Source organism: Hirundo rustica, chromosome 5 (genome assembly GCF_015227805.2).
Source record: "Hirundo rustica isolate bHirRus1 chromosome 5, bHirRus1.pri.v3, whole genome shotgun sequence".
NCBI lineage: Eukaryota > Metazoa > Chordata > Aves > Passeriformes > Hirundinidae > Hirundo > Hirundo rustica.
Window position 1 is genome coordinate 34,061,930 of NC_053454.1, and position 22,947 is coordinate 34,084,876.

The following is a 22,947-nucleotide window of genomic DNA, read 5'->3' on the forward strand; positions in this document are numbered from 1 at the left end:
GTTAAAATTGAACATATGTTAGTTATCTAGTTGAAGTCATGGGAGGTAACTTTCTTTTCACTATTATTTTATTGCTAGATTAAGAAAACCGTGGTTTAGGCTTGAATTTGATCATCTTCTCCCAGAACACCCACAAGACCTTCAAACCTTTAATTACAGAAATAGTATGAAAATGGTGTCTGAATTTGTGGTCTTACTGAGGAGCATTGACCAAAGGAATACTGATAAACTGGGCTTTGGTTGAGAGGATCTGAGTATGGAATTACAAATTAACAAACAGAAGAAATATGATCACAGGGAAGTATGTCTAAAGTAAAATTTTTTAGGAATTTTATTCAGTAAATTTAGAACTTTCTCTAGCAAAAAATTCATCTTGTCCACACACCCAGTACTCAACTTACATTTTTTAACTCATTCAGCTCACTTCAATGTTTATCTGCAAGAGATTTCTCCAAGTAAATAAAGAAAAAAGTATTTCTCCGTGCACAGATCAATGAAGACGTTACTTGGTATCTCCTGGAAGCGTGCACTTCATAATTGGATAATTTGTCTTCCTCTTCACAATTACAGTTAACATAATTAGTACCGTTTCCATCGAGACATTTTGTGATACAGATAGGGAAACTATCTGATTCAAACTATCAGAGCAGAAACTCTTTCAGTATGTTACAGCCTAAAACAGAACTCTGATGTGAACCCTTTTTTGGGTCAACCAGTTGGTTCCATTTCATACACTCACATCAGCAACACGTGTGGCCATGACTAACACAGTAGCACTACTAATCTGTGGCTTAGACATGCATAAACAAAATGCACAACTAAACCTCATGTTTCAGGTGTTTTTAAACCATTCAACACCCATTCAGGGTGTTTTTAAACCATTTCAGCTTTGCAAGGAGATTCTGAGGCGGTGGCTTGGCTTCCCAGTCAGCAATTCTCGTTGTGTAGGGAGCTCCCCATGGAGCCCAGCGCTAAACAGTGACTGCTGTTCCATACTGCTGACCAACAAAATGAGTGATATAGAAAAGCCATTCCTTTCTGTTATTGTCAATGTCCTACCTATCGTCAAATTGGTAGCTATCCTACAGATTCACAATAGCCACAAAAGCAGGCAACAGTTCTCAGGAATTATGTCACTTCGTAATAATTTACCACCTCTGTTAGAAAACTGAATAGCTTGCCCCTAACCTCAAAACATCCTAATTTTCCAAAATCCTAGATTAATTCATTTTTCAAAAAAATTCACCAAACCTCATTTTTCCCTTTTAAACATTTTGATACAATAAGTTCCTGTGTGATACATACTAATTTTCAAAATCATAAAGAAAATGAAAGCCAGTAAGTGACTTCCAATGTGAATACTTTTTTTTTTTTCAATGACATGTGAACCTATAATATTCACTCTGTTGCCACAGGTGCAACATCTACTCTGACATCACAATATATCAGATCAAAAAAAAAGCTTTATCACTGACAGCTAGCTTCTACCTCTGACATCTGCAAGAAATACCAAGATGAAATGTCATTAGGCATTGTCTTCATAATTTGGGTTTGGCTTTGTAATGAAAAAATTACACACTTCCAGCAAATTGGAATTTCATCTCACTTTTCCCAGTAGCAACAGCACATCCATGAGACTTCCCTGCAGGGAATTTTTTAGAAAACTTCAACACCCACTAACTCAAAACCACCAGACTAAAAGGACATATGTTTAATAATTGTAATGAGGCTCTTGGAGATCCATTTGATCTTCTACTCAGTGTTCAATATTCTAAATGAGTATAAGGAGTTCAATCTCTTCTAGTCTTTCAGTACATTGCTCACACTGTAGTACGTTAAAACTATATTCCAAAATTCTTTTAAGTACTACGCCCAAGTCCTTATTGTTAAGTGTTTCCTCTTGCCCTATAAAACACTTAATTAGAAAAAAACTGGTTTATTCTTCCCAATGGAAAAACAAAACAAAACTATACAAAACAGGAGCTTTCTATATTAAATGTCAAAACTACAAAAATTTTAGTAAGTATATTCATCAAGAACAAATAAATGCTTGAGGATAGCATATAAAGAAACCCCACTAAAATATATTGTCAATAAAAATATTTCCTTTTAAAAAATGTGTTTTGAGGGCTTTTTTTCTTAACACATTTATATATATATATATATATATATATATATATATAAATTAAAAAAAAAAAAAAGGCAAGAAGGCATTAATAGTGAGGATTATCTCGGTATGGTTTGGGGACAGTGAAACCTTACCCTCCTCTTCTGGCTCGCATGAAGACGGCAAGGAAAATGAAGAGAGGACAATATGATGCCTGCCACTATGCCCTTCTCCTAGTCACCCACCACAGCACTTCACAACACCTCAGCTGCCTTAACCTCATATACCAGTCCATGTATCTGTCCTGCTGCATTTACATTTATGACACTTTAGTAATCCAGTAGGCTAACCCATAAATATGAAGTAAAAGCACTCAATTGTTTGGTTTCATTAGAAACCTCCTGAAAAAAAAAACATCAAGATAGAAATTCTTGCAAATATTAACCGTTTATCATTACCTTATTGACCTAGGATCAATATTTTGACTGATTTGATCTATCCCAATATACATTACATCTGTTATATCATCACCTTCTTCCACAAAACTGAATGTAGGAATCTTAATGTTTAGAATCTGACAAATTAGACTCCATTAGATATACAGCCTTTCAGTGTAATTTTTCAATTTCCAAAATACTTTATATATATTTGGAAATATGAAACACTTTTCCCCTATGTTGTCACCTGTATTTTTTTTTTTTTTTTTCAATAAAAGCTAAATAATAAAGGTTTCAAGCTATCTTTCCTACTTAGGGTTCTCAGTGTTAAGCAAACTGTGGCATGGTTTTTTGTCATCTAGATTGGTCTAGAATAACATCATAATCTCACAGTTCTCAGGTTTTAATGATAGAAGGACCTTCATTTCAGCAGGAGTTCAATCTTCAGCACAGAGCTAAAGTGAGGCAGGAATAACCTTTATGAACAGCTCAGGACTGTCCAATTACTTTTTAAAGCAAAATTACTAATACAATTCAAAATGCAATTATATTGATGAATAATAGGTTTTATTCCTTCATTTTTGTACCAAAATATATTTAATGTCACATTTCAACAAGTGGAAAGATTATTGTCAGTCTGAAGGAAATTAGCAAGGAAAGCAAGTGAAAAACCGTAACCATCAAGCATGGAATTTAATTATTACACTTTAGGAGAAACAGCAAATATCTAAAATGGGATTAAAATACTTTGTGTTCCATACCAAATATTCATTAAAATCTTACAAACTAAGCAATAAAAATATCTTTACTTTCTTCAAACCATTTTCCCAAAGACTAAAAAGAAAATGTGACATCTATTATGATGACATATGGTCAATTTTACATGAGTAAGACAGGTTATGCTTTACATCAGTGCCTCAAGGAATGCAGACTACTAATACTTGGTTATTACCAAGCAATTTAAATCATGGTATAATTATACAGACATATGGATTTCAACAGCATTCTAGCTTGCTTTAAGCCTTTAAAATGGAAAAAAGATAACCTGAGACATTTTAGTTATAAAATGCCTAAAAAAATAGATGAAACCAACAAAATCTACAAACTAAGCTAACCAGAGAGGGCCTAAGAAAATCAAATACAGTGTTTTATTCACAGTACAAGTAGCCCTCGCATAACATTCGTAGAAGTAATTAACACATTCAGAAAATCGTGAGGAAAAAAAATGTTATCTTAAAGATATCACTTCATCTTTGTCGCTTGTTATTTATTTACTACACCTGTGTAAATTCTAATTTCAAACACTGTTAGTTAATAAAACTCTTTCCCTAAAAACTTTTTTTTTACTTTCTGTAAAGTATAAAACCCTCGTAGAGTACTTGGAAACTACATTCTTGAAAACAAACATGGAGAAGGCTAGAGAATCTATAAGTGAAAAAAGCACAACCCTTTAATCTTCTTGGATAGTATATAGGAATTTCATTAAAATCTGACTATCAGAGAGTTGCTCTAGAACACCAGCTTGAATACAGTTAAATTTAATACATTGGTAAGAAATAGTGCACAGCCATCATTGTTTTCTTTCCCTTTGTCATGTGTAATTTCCATTACATTTGCTTTTGCAAATATCTTAATTTTGCAAAATATTTGTAATTAGGTCTATCAAAAATATTTTGTCTTTCTTTTGACTTGATACTTCTTAGAAAGGTTTCAGAGTATGATTGTTCTGGCTATCTCCCTGGCTTTTGCTAGAGATCCCTTTTTACTCTCTGCTGAGTTTCAAAAAAATTTGAAAGAAAGAAATTGCCAAGAGATTAAGTTCATTGAAACTTTACAATTCTGTGTTTAGTCTTTTGATGTCTAGATTTAATTTTACTGAGATTTTTTTATTATTATTTCAATTAAAACTACAGCCACAGTTTACTAATTTATGTATACTTAACTACTAATAGAATTATTAAAATTACTTAGTCAAAATACTGTAGCTATATTCTCATGTACTGATAAAACAAGGAATATAAATCCCTCCATGGTGTTAACAGAACTTTACTGAACAAATAAGTATCTTATGATCCTAATTTAAGCTATAAAAGGGTATTTCAATTTTTCTGAACAGATAAGTAGTCACCCATTTGTAACATTCTGAATACTCCAATACTACTTCTGCAAGCTTTATGTCCTCAAACACCCTCCACAAGGGCGTATGTCAAGTAATACAAGTTTCCAGCAGAGCACTAAAAACATGATGTTGATAAACTGTGGTGCAACTGGACGTGGTCAATATGCTCTAGAGAATATTGAGCAGCGTGGCTCACGTTTTCACCACTTCACTCCAGGGCCAGGAGTCATCTGTGATGAAAATCTTAAGCAATGTGCTTACAGCCACAAGCCAAGTTCTGTCTGCAGCAAACTTCACCACCTTGGTCCAAAGCATGGCACCTGCTGGGAATGTGGCAGGTTTGCTTTTGCTGTGATGTCAGGGAAAGATCAAGAAAGAGAAAGAAAACGGTACATGCTTAGATCTCTGTACCAATATGGGATCAGGATCATTCACCAGATTTACTCTAACATTCCTTAACATGAATCTATGTGCAACTGCACCCAAATCACATGTCTAAATCTGTAAGATATAAGTGATTTTGTGCTTTTCCTCAAGGAGAAACATACTATGCCTGTATGTGAAAATGCAAACATGGAAAAAAACTTTAGATATAGCCTGAGAACTAATCGCCTTAGGACTGTCACAACATGCAGAAAAAGTAGATTTGTGTTGTTGATCTACAGATAAATGACTGTCTAGAACTGCAGTAGAAATCAGTATTGTCTCCATGGAAACATACTTGCATGAATAAATGAACAGGAAAATCTGTGTTGAATGTGCTTCAAAAACTACTCACAACTCTTTTGGGAAAGAAAAAAAGAAAGATAATCACATTCGTTTGAAAAAAACACCTTGTGATGTGATACAATAGAATGAGATCTACAAGTCACTCTGGCTGCAAAAGATCATGACTGCATTATTGGATCTGGACAATAACTCAATATTGGGTCAAAACCAAAGCATTCCCCTTACTATTCATGTATCCTAAAGCCTGTTCCTTAACTCAGTAGCAATAATCCCTGCCACCAACAAATCAGCTGAGTTATGCCTCCAGTAATCACAAAATCCACAATGACAAGAAATTTATGGGTTCAGAAAGTCACAGGCTTTATCTGACAAACTTAAAAGGTATATTAGAAATTATTTCTTGAAAAGCTGATAGTACGTGTACTCATTCGTACCTCTATTTTGAAACAAAGATAGCTGGGAATCTGCATAAATAGGCCACCACACATTTGCACATTTAGAGTCAATAAGACCAAGACAGACATGCCAAAATATTTAGAAATCATTTGATGACAGTATGACAATTTTCCGACTTCTAGGAAAATATAATGAATTTGCTACTTTCGAAATGCTGCCTTGGAATGCCTGAAGGTATACACAATTCACTTAAATATTAGTAGATTTTGAATATACACAAGTAATTAAGATCATAAAATGTCTATTAACTTTTTAAAAGCATACTTTTCCTTTCTTTCTTACTGAATGTCAATTAGGACAACTTAAACTTACTGCATGCTACAGGCAGAATCAATATAGTACCTACAGTTTGATTTCACCAGTATTTTCCAAAAAAAGAAGTGCAAGCTTTTCAAACACTGCTTATATAAAACCAGGGAAGAACTGCAATTACTGCTTCTGTGCTTTGCAGCTGCCACAGAGTGTTCGCAATAACTAGAAAGATAGGCAATATTCAAGTTTAGTCTTCTTTGTGGCAATTAGGAGATTGGGGCATCTCTCTGACCATAACAGATGAAACACTGACAGGCAGAATGAACACACATAAAAAGTAAACCCATGGGCACTCAGGATAGCAAGAAGCATGACTGACACGGCCAAAGAGATGAGTGGTTTGGGAGACAGCCCTATGTACAGCTTACTCTATGAATTCCTGCGTTCCAAGCGTCCTTTCCTTGTCACTCAGTGCTCTGTCCTTTCCTTCAGATTGTACACAAAGTACTCGGAGGTCCTTCTTATCTTTTTGCTATCCCTGCATCTGTTTTTACTGCTTATGCCTCCCATTTCACTATACTCCAGGGCTTCAGTATCTCATACACATAAAAAAATTGCTTCACAATAACCTGAAACATTTAACATGCGTCCACATTGGCATTTCAATTTTGATTGGGAGTGGATTTTTGAATCTCCTTATCATAGTTGATTCTAACACTTCGCTTTCCTTGACAGAAAAGTCTTGGTGCATTCAAATCCTTTAGGATGAAATTAAACTAGAAAGTGTGCTAAGTACTAACCACATTTCAAATGCTACCAGGTATTCAGCCCAAGCTGGTCTGAAGTAAAACTGGACTGCAGATGGTGTGGATGTCAAATTCAGATGTCTGGCCGATATTTCTATTCAGCCATTAAGTTTCTGAAACCTAAAGGAACATACTTTTAAGACATCTATTTCATAATGACATTTTTTTGAATAGGCTCAAAAATTACTAGATGGAATGGGAAGAGCATTTATTAAACCTTGCTTCCTTGAAAATTCGGCTAAAATTCCTGGAGTTACATATTTTTTGAAGGGTTATAAAAACAGATCCATTTGACCTTTTTGTTATAGCTCAAAACTGATGAGCTCAGGCTACCCCTTTCTCTCCTGTTGATGGCTGCTTTCCCACTCAGCTGTAAACCGAGGATGGTCACCAGCAGCAGGTAATCAAGCACAACTCCCTATGCTGCCAGTTAGTTCATTGTCATATGGTATTTATTAAGCATACAGGCCAGACCAATCACCTTGGCTTGGATGGAATTTTGACCTTGACAAATGTCTTGCAGCAAGATTAGAATTTTAAGCAGTCTCTGAAGCGTCCGAATTCCTGAGCCAGTGTGATAAAGAGATAATGAAAAGCCAAAATAACAGAACCACAAAAAACACCTGATTCATGTACTAAGTCTAAATGATATTTTAAGGGAAAATTAAATTACCTAGACCGTTTTAAAATAGATTTGGGAATTAATTTTTAGCCAATCCTCTTTTGCATTCAAGTGCATTTCCTATATATTTGAGCAAGTTTTTAAAAACAAGAGAGACACAGTAAGACTTTCAAGATTTTAAGAGTGATTTAGAAGTCTGATATGACAAATTACACTTAGAAAATTAATACTTGTCATTGATTATTTGAGCATAAATCCTGCAATTTGAGTATCACGAGCAAAATCATCTGAAACATGTAAAGCCAGGAAAGCATTTTAACAATGCCGAGAACAATTCAACATCAAAGACAGACACAGCTTTCCCATGTTCTTTGTGAGTGGAGATTTGTCAGTATATTCTAGAATACACACCACTGGATAATACAAAAGAAAGGTCAGAAGACTGAACATATATGAACGCCTGAAGGGAGGGTGCAAAGAGGACAGTCTCTCCTCAGTTGTGCTCAGTAACAGGAGAAAAGACAAAGGGCACAAACTGAAACACCAGGGAGTCCCTCTGAACAAGAGCAAGCATTTCTACACTCTGAGGGTGATGAGACACAGGCTGTCCCCAGTCTCCATCCTCAGACATATTCAAAAGTCATCTGGCCACAGCCCTGGGCAACCAACTCTGTGGGCCTCTGCTTGAACAGCAGCGTTGGACCAGAAGACCTCAAAAGGTTTCTCCCAGCCTCAGCCCATTCTCAGCAAGTATCTAAAACTGAGAAAGAGGGTACCTAAAGGTAACATATGTGACTATAATGAATACTTGGCTGTAACTAGAAAAAACATAAAATGACATAAGGAGATATGGTGATTTAATTACTCAATCCAACTAAAAATATACTAGAACACTATTAAAATACTGTGAGTTATACCAAACTTCAGAAAATGAAGACCAAACATGAATATCCACTGATATTCAGAATAATTCACATTAATACTTGAGGATGATAGATTCTTATTTTAAAAAAAATTATGGCAACAGGTTATTAGCTGGCTAAGATATGGATTACCTCAATATTATTATAATTATTATTAGCTGTTTATTCTACAGGATAAACAGCTACAGGAATTTTCTATCTTAAAAAATTACTTTTAAACCAGAACTTCATTAATCATTACAAAATAAAATGTAGTTCTGATTAAAAAAAAAAAAGGCAAAATAAGTTTTTTACTGAATTGCAATTATTATAGGTAAAAATCTGGATAATTATACAAATTTTAGGGTTTTTTGCATGTAATAAAGTAGTTGGGCTTTTTTAATATAATCTGTATTTCCAACAGGACAGCCTTATAATCCAGTATATGTCCATAATTTATAGATGCATAAAGGAGATGCATATAGATGCATGCAAGGAAATGATTGTCTCCTTGATGCTTTTGGATTACTATTTACACACTTCAGTGCATCAGAAAAGTCATTTTTATTGGAAGTACTAAATACCAAATACTAATTATATATATGTATACATATATTCTAAGCAACTAACCGTTGGTTTAATATCCTGCTATGTTCACCATCAACTATTTTAATTCTATCCAAGAATAGAATACACACATTTAGTGTACCCATAATGTTTTCTGTTACAAATAGCAGAGTATTATCTCTGAACAACTTTCATGGCGATACAACAAAAATGCATTGTTAACTCTTTTATTTTATAATTTTTTTTTGGTAACTAAAACCATTTATATATATATATATATATATATATATATATATATATATATATATATATATATATATACACACAACATATACTCCAAAAGTGGTATTGAGACATCTCAGTTACCTTTAAACTTTCCTGAATTTAATTCAAGAAATTAAATTAATCCAGCTATTTTCTGGATATAGCTCCCTGGGCTAATTAATGGTACATTAAAAGCACATTCTTTGGCTAATAAAGAAGGGACTGAGTTGCGGTCTGAATCTCCCAGGTAACTTCCAAGAGTAAGTTCTACAAGCTGAACTATGAAATATAAGGTACTACTGCGCATCTAAACATCAGGGAGAGTGTACATTCTTTCTCAGAATGAGCAGGAAAGCTCTCCAGCTGCATCATCAGTGGGGGTGGATCCTCATAGTTCTTGGTCATCCTAAAAGCAACACTGCAAACTGCCATGTTCAGAGAGGCAACGAGCATTGGCAGCAGGCGGCTAACCAGAATGTGAAAGCTGTCAGCAAACTTCCCTCTGCCTACCAAGGATGCATTGGAGTTTTGATGGTCATCCACAGGAATGTTACTGTGTACTCCTCAAGGCTCCACATTACAATACTTATTATTCAAAGTACATCCCAAGTGGAGTAACATCTGTTTCCATCTTAGCCAGATGCGTTACTTACTGAATAGCTGGATGAAGCGGCATTAGCTCACATTAGCTTATACTTAGTTATATTTTGTTTTAAAATGACAGTTTCATAGTGGTAGGAAATACAAAAATTCCTTGTCCCAGTAAAACACACATGAAAAACTGTATTTATACTAAAACTTACAGTTCCTAGAAAAACAAGAAACCTATAAAAAATTTCTTTAGAGACCAGAGAGCTCAACTCCCCAGATCAAGCAAATGAGGTAAAGTGAAGATGCATGTAGGCCAGCCAGCATATCTGAAAGATCCTTCAGTACCTAATCTCCTAATTACTTACACCCAGTGAGGTCAACTATGCTTCTGCTGTTTAAGCAGCAGTGTCTAGACTTTAAATTGTATTGCTCATCCTGCCTGTGGAAAACACGCAGACACCCAGTTATACAAACTGCCTATGTACCTATAAATCATGTGTAATTATAATGTGTTTTGCATGATTAAAATGGCATACACAGAATAAAACGGCTGGTTTTAAGGTACTAAAATTCTGCTCTTCTGCCTCTCATTTAATTAACCCCAAATAGCATAGATAAAAATTATGAACATCTCATAGTGCATTTCTCTATCAGTTTGTAAACAAGCATAACCAATATTTACTTAAGATATTAGATAAACACACAATAAGAAAAAAAAAAATCTCTTTTCTTCATCTCAAAAGTTCAAAAGAAAGATGTTTTTTGATTGAACATAGTATCAAAGACTGGGTCACCTCACATGAAAGTCACACAAAGTCTTAGAAAAAACATGCTGGAGAATTTTTCCTTAATTATTCAAATATCAAACATGCTCTCCAAGAAACTCGTTCAAAAGTAGAGTAACAGCACTGCACCTAAACTGTCATCATTTAATATGAAGTGACAAGAAAGTGACAGATAATAAAGAACAGCCTGAAGATGGAATTGCTTATCATTAAACCTTCATTTCCTCCTCAGGCACAATGAGAAGATCACAAGACTCCATTGTTCTGGAAGAAGTTCCCTAAAGAGAGAGTTACCAAATCTTATTCACAGAAGGAGACGTGATATATTTCAACTAGAAAATGGAATCTGAGTAATCAGGTAATAGAAGCTCCCTTTAGAAGATGGGCAGGGTTTAAGGAGGTCTGCTGAATTTCTCAGGGAGGGTAAACCACGTTGTTTTGTTTTCCTTAATTGGCTGTACTGATAGGATGGGCCACAGAATCTAACTTGTAAGTACCACATCATCAAAAATAAAGTATCAGTTACAGGAAAGTCTATAAATTAACACTTAACAACTTTCCCTGCAGATGATAGTTAACCATCAACATATACTATCAAAACTATCATGACAATCCTAATTTTGAAATTAGACATATCTGTGTTCTTTATAGTAAACTAAAAGTTAGGACTGACTTTAACTACTACCTCTTCCAGCTACAGTCTGTTCTACCAAACGAATCAGCATCATGACTGCAATGACTCAGTTCCCAAACAAATAATTTAATGCATGGTGCTTGAAAAAAGATGAAAATCCAAATCTTTAGATATAGGTACTTGCAAGAAAAGTTTTTGAAAAGGACAAACTTCCTGGTCTATACCAAGAATTTAATTTTTTTCTTTTCTTTTTTCCTGCTTAATTCCTGAGACACTTCCAACTCTCTCCAAAGAGTAGACTCCTTGGTTAAACCCTGTCAGTTCAGAAAATATAACATATTGCAGTTTGTTGAGTCTTCAAGGTTATCTTTATAGAAGTATAATGAGAAATTCTATTTTATTTCTAACACTTGTAGTCTGATTCATTTAGTATCTCATTCTCGAAGTCTCTGAAATCTCATTCTTAGTTATCAATTACTGGCAACACTTAACACATCCAGGATTTTTTTTTTTTTAATTAGAATTCTTCTTTCAAAAATAATTAAATTTTTGGGAGAAAATAGAAAGGAACTATAAACACCAAAACCCAACAAAACTTGAAATTTCAGCTCACAACAACAACAACAAAATATATATACCTGGTAAACACAATTCAATTTTTAGTCTCATGATCTGCAAACAAACAAATGAAAAAACAGATCAACAACTACTATTATCACACACTTGGTGTTGTACACCAAAATATTCTGCCTGGTGATTAATTTCTATAACTTTGATTCCACACATCCTATGGGGTTTTCAATGAATCTGAATCCTTAAGATGTCAGGAAAATAAATAATAAAATCTATGTATTATTTGATGACATTTATGAAAAGGGTTCATTTACATCAAAAAGGAATCACTATAAATAGTTGAAAACCACTCTTTTTACCCAAAATTTTCTAAGGGCTACAAGCACAGAAACTGGGTTTTCAGATTTGTTCTGTTACATTCAGTACAGTTCTGAGTGTGGGCGAGGCTCTGTTTGACTTCCTTTGAGAAAGTATGAGGAAGAAAAAATGTGAAATAGCTCCACTAAAGGAGTAGAAATTCACTACATGTAAGTTAAAATTATATGTAGTTTTTCCAGTCTCCTGCTTTCAAAAGTTGCATCTATATTACCAGATTAATAATTAATGCTGAAAAATGAACAGATAACACTTGCTATTATTAAAAAACCTCACAATTAAATCTCAAGGCAAAAGAAACTTGAAAATACTTGAATAAGTGGTATTTGAATACAATTGCTAAACCATTGAATTAATCACTGTCAGTAGGAGCTTAGCATGCACTTACCCCTTATAAACACTCTAATCCTATTACTCTTAAGGTTATAACATTTCCAAACCATTAAGATAAAAACTGTTTCTAAGAGGTCCAATAGGACCTTGAAATACCTGTTATTTTTGATTTGATTCATATATCCTGTGTAATAATATATATCATATAAAGTAAATTTCACTGCAACAGCATTTATTCTCTAATAAAATCAAAAGCTTAATCCATCTATATTAAATTCAACCATTTTTATAATCAGAAAGTACCACTTAGTTGCAAAAATCTGAAACTTAACGGTTATATTATTGCCTGAAAAGAACATGAAAAATGAACCATATAAAATAGGCCTAGAGGGAATCTTAGTAATTAATTTGGTCCATGCTCCTGCCCAGACAATCATCAAGCAGAAAAGAAAGCCACAGTCTGGTAGGGCATCACCAGCCAAAGAATTTTGCAGTGCAACTGCAGTGAAGTTTTTACATTTAAATAAATTTGGCAACTGTTCAAATATTCTGCATTTGTTTGACATTTTCTATTACAATTTAAAACATGTATCATTTGGAGGCATTTTAACAGTTTAATACTTTAGATTTCTAAAGAAGAATAGCTTTAGATTAAATCCTTTAAAACTATGGAAAACAAAAAATTCAAAGTGCAGTTCATAGAAAGCAGAAAAAAAGAACTAAGAAACCACTGTCTATAAATGGAGAATTTTAGCAGGGACTTCAAGACCAGTTTTTCCAAGTGTTATACTCTGGGGAAAACAATGAAAGTGGCATAGATTGGAATCTTTAAATGCACCATTATAGAGCAACAGAACTTATAAAAAAAAATGTATGGGTGTGCTAAGGCAAATGGAGCGAGTAGTTGTATTAATATCTCCCTTAATGAGCTGTTGTGTGATATATGTTGTATAGCTCTATTATTTGATTGCTGTTCAAGAGAACAGTCCTACTGAATTCTCAGAAAATGTTATGCAATCAGGTACATATAAAGCAGTTGCATTTTCAAGTGAACAGGTCCTAATGAAATTAGAATTACATTTTAATTAGATTTGGTAAAAAAGCAGGAAAACAAAAAATAAAAACAAAACAAATACAAGAAATACATTATTCCAACATCAATCTCATTATTAGCTGGAGATGTAACATTAATTTCATATTTGTGTGTTCTTTCCCTTCTCAAATAAAAACATAACTGAGATGGCGTCTACATGCACACGTCTTCATATCCGCCCTATCGTATCTCAGTGTATGTATACATATATGTGTGTGCCTGTGTTCATCCTCACTGAGGTCAGTGGAAAGTCATGTGAATATGATAATTATCCTTCTAAAGAGACATATAGGACTAAGACAAGCAATTGCTTAGATCCTTTATTAAAAACCTTAGCATTAACGTAAGATGACAGCTTCAATCTTGCTGCTATAAATTGAAAAAAAAAAAAAAAAACCTGCTTGAAAAGATGGAAAGTGTCAGAGTTACCAAAGCAGCTTATAAAACCAGCTATGATTAAAAAAAAAAAAAATCAAAAATATTCATAGTTTCCACATATCTACATATTTGTGGGACTGAAGCTAAGTTTAATGAAGATGACAGGCATTTATGTAGAAAAAAGCAATCAAGATGTTTTTTATTTAATGTGAGATTTTGAATAATTAACTTTCAGATTTTTTGATTTTATCTTCCAGAAATCAAAACAAATACAGATGTTTGTGCGGTCAAATCATTCTCAGGGTTATTTGTTATGGTAACAGTAATGCAATCCCTACCTCAGTATTTTCTTGCATAATTGTGTTATTTCCCATTCAACACAAACCAATCAACACAGAGAAGTTAATTTTAAATCTATATAGATACACAAACATGCCTAAGAAATTTATCTTTATGCTAGTGTTTAACATAGAGCACACTAAAGAAAATGCCTTATCCAGTTTAAGATCTGTAAAATTCCACTGTCTTAACATCTTTCTGTATGTTTGCTTACTCTACAAACTTCAAGTTATTCCTTATTATGGTCTTGCATCTTTTACTCAATATACGTATCCAACTCAGCCAAAAAATAAGTTCACTCCTAAGATCAGTTATGAAAATGTTAGTCCTTTTAGCTGCCTTTCCCTCCTGTCGTCATTCAACCCCAGTCAGCAACCAAGTACCCCACAGCCACTCACCCCCAGCAGTGGGATCAGGGAGGGAATTGGAGGGTAAAAGCTGAAAAACCTGGGGTAACAAAGACAGCTTAATAGGAAAAGCAAGAAAAGGTGCTCTTGATTAAATACAGAATCAAATCCTCTCAGAATAAGAGGAAAACCTGTTTTCTTCGGTCATATACTATAGACTTTTATCTACTAAAAATGAAATGGCTATCAGCAAGCTCAGGTGAAACACCCACTCCAGACTACTGAATCTAAAACTACTTTTTTTTAGAGAGTTTACACAATCTCTTTCACATTGCAACAAGTAGGAAAACACTAATTTATTCCTTTCAGAAATGAAAATGTCATATTTTTTATTTTCATCTGAGATGAAAATGTTTTCTGTCCTTCTTGTCTATCTCTCAATTTAACTTCAGAAAACTAAAACAATATGTATTTATTAAACATAGCTTGGCTGATACAGCTGGTAAGAGGAGGAAAATGCAACATATTCTGGGCTATTGTGCAGACACCTCCATTGCAATGGAGGAGGAATAAAGGAAACCTATTGCAGGTTTATCACTCAAATATAATGATAAAATGCAATTGTGAGGTGCAAAACTTGATATCAAGTTCACCAGAAAATGAAGGTAGGTAATACGACTCAGTTACTAGCAATGTGTGCATACAAAAAAAAAACTATGAAAATGAATGTGCATAGAGATACATATAAAAGGATACAAAATATATACATCTATATATTTAATTATATTTGAAGACATTTTTAGAGAACTAATGTTTAAATTTGGGTTGCTACTACCAAATGATGCATCTCATCTAGATTTACTACACATTAAATACATGCTCGCTAGTACAGCATTCCTACGCCAGTTTGGTTTTTTTTTTTTTCCATCTTCTCATTCCCTAATTTCCATTCCTTTCAGGTGAAAATCGCTTCAGTAAAACAGGTAATTGCTTCTGCTTTGCAATGTCAAACAGCTTGCCTCAGGTTATGGCAGTGTCTAAAATTAAGACGGGAAAGAAAGTTCTCATTATCTTTTTCCATTTCCAGCAACCTTTCATCTCATCCTCTTTACTGGTGTCCAAAGTCATACTCTCCCTATTGTTTATTCTTTTTCCCACTGTTTTCTTGCATTTAGTTACAATTTTAGTTCTTCTCTACCCCATAATTCTTTACCTTCAGTCTTAGCTGTGAATGTCAACATTTTAAAATGGCTAAAGAGAAAGTCTAGAATATGTGTAATCCAGTAGCTCAGTTCATAGCATTTTCAGTACCAGTCATAAATCTTTGTCTTTCTACTTATTTTTTACGCTAAAAATTCTCCTACATCTTGGAACAGAAAAACAAATGACTCCTTTGAGACTGCTTATATATACACTCTACTTTTGAAACCTTGAAAAGTCGTAAGATAAAACTGTCACTCATTTCCATATGCATATCTTCCATAGACTCGCCTTAACTGTCATCTCTTTGCAATGAAGTTCTAAAACTGTGTCCTCACTGTTAAAAAGACAAAGTACAGACTGACAAATATGAGGCAATGATAACATACAGTGGTTCCTGCTGCTGGGCTATCAAATTTTAAAAGCATCAGTGAAACAACCAATCATTATGAGTCTCCTTCCACTATTACCATAGAATTATGCTTTTATGTTGGAAGGACTGAAGAACATTTTTCACTTTTCTGTTCAAGGAAAACGAGAGCATGGTGCTGATAATGCCAAGGTTGTGAATTGAGTTCAATCCCTGTATGGGTCATTCACTTAAAGCTGGACTAGATGATCCTTGTGGGTCCCTCTCAACTCAGTATACTCTCTGGTTCTGATGTGTAAATTATAGGCCTCCCTTCAGCTGGATAGCATTATGTAACCTAGATATTTTGCTAGCTACGTATTTGTGTCTTTTTTCAGTCTAACCCCCCAAAAAATAGATTTTAAACCTGCAACAAAGGCATTATGTGTGAGCTTATCCATGAGTAGATTTCTATTTTCTGTACTTGTGGAATTTAGCAATATTTAACAGAAACAAATAAACAAAAGTTATCTGATGTAACAGGTCACCTAAATATGCACTTTCCTTTTCCCAGATGAGCACTAACATTCTCTATTTTGACACCACTTGTGAAGAATGACTTTTTGGTCTAGTTAGAATGCAAGTGTCTTAAAAATTCCAGATGTTTTTATAAAAGCTGGAGAGACCAAGCCTCAAGGAATGGGCTCATAAGACTCTTTTGACTTTCATTTCACAAATCCACAAGCATCTTGCTTGCAGAAATTCAGTTAACCCAGAATATTATTTGTTTTAAAATACATAAATTTAATCATTTGATTACTTTAAATAGGTATTAATGAAACACTATGACATCACAGGTTTATATTTTAATTTTGTACTCCCCTGGCACGCTTAAACAGCAGAATTCAGCTCATACAGCTGTCATTCAATATCATTTAAACATATTATTCAATTCTAAAAAAGAAATAGCAGAAATAGTTGGACAATCATAGCACTTCTTTATTACATTCTGCAAAGGGACTTCTTCGAGTAAAAGAGAAACAACATCCAAGTGATTTCAATCCTTTTGCAATTAGTAAAGTCATAAATTCAGATAAATATAACTGACAAAAGCATTAGATTTAAAATTATACTTCTATTTGTAGATTAACACTCAGATTTAACTGATATATAAAGAAATAATGTTAGCGATAGCTTATGTTAAGCTTAGTCAAAAATTATTCAAGTGCTCTAGCAGAAGTACTAGAAGCAAATTGAAGCAGAAGTAGAGAAGTAGTAGTAGAAAAGCAAATTGATTTTAAAATGCAATGACAGTGCAATAAAACCCTCAACATAACATATACATGTATTTTCAAATTAGTTTTCAGTGGTATGGATTTTCCTTGGTGATTTGACATAATATTTAATGAAAAATGCATCACTATTCAGCAGTTTACATGGCTCTCATTTTACTAAATTTATTATTTATTTTAATCTAAACAGAAGTAACAAGACCATGAAACACTTATGTATCAGTATACTTTCCTACAGTTAAAAAAGTTTGGTGAGATATGCCAAAGCAATTTTTTCAAACTACTGGAAGCAATTACATTATATAGTACATTATTAACCTGTAGTCTTTTTCCTACCAGTAAAAATGTATTAAAAATTAATTTATATATTACATGTTTGGTCTATATTTACAAGACTACACACACTGTGTATACTTTGCATATGTTTAGGCGCTGTATTTATATAAAGTCTACAATCATACATGCATATTAAGTGTATTTTTTAAAATAAGTGAATAATTTGTGAGCCTTGACTCATCAAATAAGTGCAGTTATCAGAAACACCATAAAAGACAGTGATTTACACCCATCGTATAGAAACATACTGAATCCCATAGAACTGATCTCAGAGGAACAGACAAAATCTAGTTCCAGATGCAGCAATCTCTGATCTCAGTTAATTTGTTTGGCAACATGGAGGCACTAAATGGTTGAAGAAAGAAAAGGCTGGTTTGTTTCTTCTATTTTTGGGTATAAAATGTTCAAACAGATATAGTTTTAGGAGATTTCTATAGAACACATTGCTGTCTTTTTGTTCATTTTTTTTTTAAGATACAGCACACGGTCCAATTTTGTTATCTGTCATGTAAAGGTACATGTTAGCTGTTTTCACTTTTTTCAAAATGTTTCAGAGATTGGCTCAACGAGATAGTCAAGACAGTTTTGAAAATGTTTGTGGCATCTGACATAAGAGGAATTATTACACAGCTGAGAACAGAAGAAGCAAAGAAAAGGGAGCAAAATTTTAGCCAGGAAATTCATAGAAAGCTCTTTTTTCTAATACAAATGTTTGCAACTCTATTGTGTTGCAAAGAGAAAGAGATAAAATTCAGCAATAGTTCTAAGCCCTTCATTGTTTAATGAACATAGGTTAATAGGATCATAATACATCTCCTAGAATTATGAACTCTTCCTACTTCCAAATTCTGGCTATATGAGGTGGTTGTTGCAGTCATGGTTCATTGTTTAAATTCTCTCATAAAATGTATTTACTCTCCTTTCCCCACTGAGATGATATTCTCATTCCCCATTCTTGAAACTGAGCTCTTCTACACAAACATATACCAGTATCTATCTACATGAAGAAAATAATCTAGATTTAATTTACAACAGTCAGAACTAAGAACAAAAAGTACAGGGGAATAAACTTCAGCTATTCCTTTAAGAACTCAGGAAAGAAAGAAAGGGAGATTATTCTCTAATTCAAGGCAAAGCAATAAAGAAACAAATTAGCAAGCACAGTAGCCGGGGAACAATAAATATGTCCACTAAGTTAGACACAGTGCATATGTGGCTGATAATTTAACACCATGAAAAGGGATTACAAATCTGCAGTGGTGCAGTGAAACACTAAATTCCAAAAAGATTTAGTGCAAGCAACACAAGGTAGCATTAAGCAGCTGACAAAAGATAACAACGAAAAAGCACACCGTGTCAGAGATTTCATAATACTAAAAGACATAAGGCCATCTAAACAGGTAGACATTGTATCGCTCACTCAGTGTTGGCTTAATCTCTACCCTTTCAAGCAGCAGCTTGGCTGGCGGCTGGAAAAAAATTCATTAAGGAAAGGCTATCTCAAAAAATAAAAAGCTTTAAAGTAAGCTTTGACAATTTGAAAAATCAATTCATGTCCCTAGATTCATACATTAAAGAAATATAAATCCCTAACCTAATCTATTACAAAGTAGGATTAGAAATAAATCAAGTGATTTTGATAGTTTCCTGAACTACTTTAATGCTGATCTCTGCTGAAGAGTTGTATTATTGTGAATCTCACACAGGTTAATATTTTATACTTCTAGGAGTAGCATTTCAGGTTAGGACTGAGACAAATAGCCTGGAAATGAAACTATAATATGCCCTAGAAGTATTTGCTATTGCTAACCAGATTTCATTAACTGCTTCTGGTATTTTTCCATTAAAATGACAAATCTGAAAGACTAGAGTTTTCTATTTTATCATGGGAGGAAAAAAAGAAAGGAAACAATTAAAACTAATTTGATAAAGTCAGCAAACACACAGTACTGACAGTTATCACATAATGGTTCAACAAGTATTTACTAAATAACATTTCAAAATAAGTGTGTTGATGAAAGAGCACATACATAGATTTTCCATCAAGTTATATAATACAGAGTGAATTTTCTTAAGCGTTTCTAATTACAGTTTTCTAAATTCCAAAACGTTCTCTTATCTACCTCGGCTTTGTCAATAAAAATCAAGCAAAACCCCAACCTTCCAGACTATAACATATTGACAATAAAGCTTTGTAAGAACAAAGTTATTTAAATGGCATTATCTGCTATTTGTCTTATTCTATATTGCCATTTTTTCCCCACTGAGTGCTAATAAGTGCTTGCTGTTGAAGAGGTTTACATTTAACATCTGTCAGTTGTATCCAGAAGTAGCACCTACAGGGAACTGTCAAATAGATTGCTATTCTCCTCTGTAGCACCCGCAAATCTGTCTCACATCATTTACATACAGATCATTATAGGCATTCATCATTTCATTATGCTGACTGCCTCACTATTCTAATGTATAATGTCTCTTTAATGAGCCTCAAAAAATACAATATTCCTTGATTTATGACTGCTTAACTGAAAAATTATACAGATTGACAAAAACTCATCATAAAGCTTTTTTTGTGTTCCCACTACCTTGCACTTAAAATTTAACAACTACTCTTGAGTTAATCTCATGATTTGCTTCTTTGACAGAAGAAATTATCAAATTTTACCACACTAGGCTTCACAGTCATTGCTGTTTTAATAAATATACCTTCACTTCCATGGGAAAGCAGTATAGAATCTGACAAATTGAAATTGATCAGTTTTTGTCCAAGAAATAAATGTATTGGGCAATCTGTTTCAATATTATTATATGCCAATTACTGTAGACTTCCTAAATTATCATGTGGAATACTGCTGTACTAGTCATGCAAGAGTGACTCATAAATGAGCCAATTTACATGTTCAAGTAAATTGAACTACAGTTTATTGTATGAACTTCAATTATTTTATACACAAATGCTTAGCACTGAAAAACAACTCTGCCATTAAAAGCACATGGAAGTAATACAAACATACCTAAACCACCAAACAGAAAGCTGAGAACAAGAGGCAAACACTTTGTTCATTTGACTGCACCCAGGCATTTCAGTTCCCCCAATTGCATATCCCCACGTTTATAGATAGATCAGCATTCCTCTAGTTTTGAATACCCAAGTTGAAAAGGTTTACAAACCGCTCATAGCGGCCATTAGAAGCAAGGATTTTCACAAAGTATTACAAACCTTATGATACCTTGTTTCTGACAAATCTACAACTTACAGCTGAACGTTTTTAGCACGTGAGAAAGTGTTGAGCTCTGACTGAAGTTTCTCCCCTAACAGGGATAACTGCAGTTTTTTACTCCTTCATCTATGACAGTTTAAGCTTATCCTATAGACAGCCAGGCAGCTTGCAACTCCCTCCCTTCCGCTCAGCCTTTCTTTTCCATTCAAGTTTTAGAAACACCATAGTGAGACCTTTCCTTCTTTTCCAATGCCACTCCTAACAGAGGGTTCAAACATAATGAGTGCAGATAAACAAATGAGCACTAATGTAACCTTACACTGCCTTATCTCAAAGCATCACTTCCTATTTCCAGATCATGAAACCCAGCTACAAAGGCTATCCATTCAATGCAGGAGAGATGCAGAGATTTAAGCAACAGATGGCAAGCCACTAGATCCCTGCAAAAAAGTCAGCTTTAAGTGAAAAATCAAACAAAACAACAATACAATGCTACTGAATATTCAAGAGCTGTTTCAGTAGATACAAGTATGTTATGACAGAAAATAAAGTGCACAAGTGACATTGATATGTTTGACAATGACAAGTTAAATGCTCAATACAGTCTTTGGGGTTTTTTCTTTCATCATTTTGGACCCTTATTTTAGTTCCTTTGCACTGAATATTCCAGTCAACATCAACATCTAAATTTCAAAGAGTCAAACTTATTTAGAAGTCTGGTATATCATAGGAATATAGGTATATCATTCCTTAATCAGTACCATGTTTTTTTATCTTCTCAGAGAATTCACATATCTACACATTTCAACAATATAAAATAAGCCAATACATAATTTTTTAGATTTTTTTACATTAATAAATCACAATAATTCCAAAAAGTTGTTACTTTGCATGCAGAACTTATAACTCTGAATCCAGAAAATTAGTATGTCAATCCAAATATTTGTTGCCCATAGAAGGCCTTAACTTACAAACCTGAATACTTAATGAATTCAAAGTATCTCAAAACATCCATTCCTTCCCATAACAATAGAGATTTATTTCTCAGCTTGTAGTAGTAATAAAATCCGATTTAAGAAATATTCAATATTTACTAATCACAACCTATCCTTGGACTGTCACTCTGACCATCTCAGAACTATATTTCTGTGTCTCTTGACAATAACTGTGAGGCACAGAGCCAAGGGCAGCCATGGACAACGTTTATGCTGTCTGTTAGTGTTCACATCGTGTATCTCTAGCTGGAAGAGACTATGACTACTTGTTATCTTAGAGACACAGAGATAAGCTGATACGAATACAGATACACCTATAATCCCTTCGTGTTACAATTCTATTTCTTGCTTTTCTTGCCTTACAAATTCATTATTTCATCTCCTACAGTATACAGAGTCATCATTTGCAAAAGCTGGCTAGTAATGCCTGTGACTCATGATTTTCCTTCCTCAATCTCAATTTCAGCAAAGGCAGTGGAGGAACATCAGAACAGGCTTTAAGCTTTCACATTGTTCTTTCTTCAGCGTGTATATAAATATTTGTAACTGTTTCTCTTGCAGAATACAAAATCAGCTATTTTCCTTGTAGGGTACTGAATAACACAGAAACCTAACAAAATTTTATATGTTTTGCACTGATTGAGCCTACTTACAGGAAGGCGGTGTTGCAAAAGGATTCAATACTTCAATCAGTATAGTCTGTGCATCAGAAGAAAATCCAGAATGTGTTCTGTTCCTATGATCAATTTTCTATCTTTCTGTAGCTACACCTAGGAAAAAAAAACAGTAAAGAATCAGTACAACTGAATATAGAAAACAACATAAACCAAATTATCAGAAATGAA

The 22,947-nt window shown here is 33.8% G+C and overlaps 1 long non-coding RNA gene across 1 annotated transcript in view; it reads right to left on the reverse strand.

The window, feature by feature from the left end:
- Positions 1-22,947, reverse strand: part of LOC120753086 (uncharacterized) — a 275,704-nt gene that overhangs the window by 210,679 nt on the left and 42,078 nt on the right. The window contains exon 3 of the long non-coding RNA XR_009207872.1: positions 22,756-22,872. This is a non-coding gene — a long non-coding RNA (uncharacterized LOC120753086). The remainder of the gene's footprint in view (positions 1-22,755; positions 22,873-22,947) is intronic.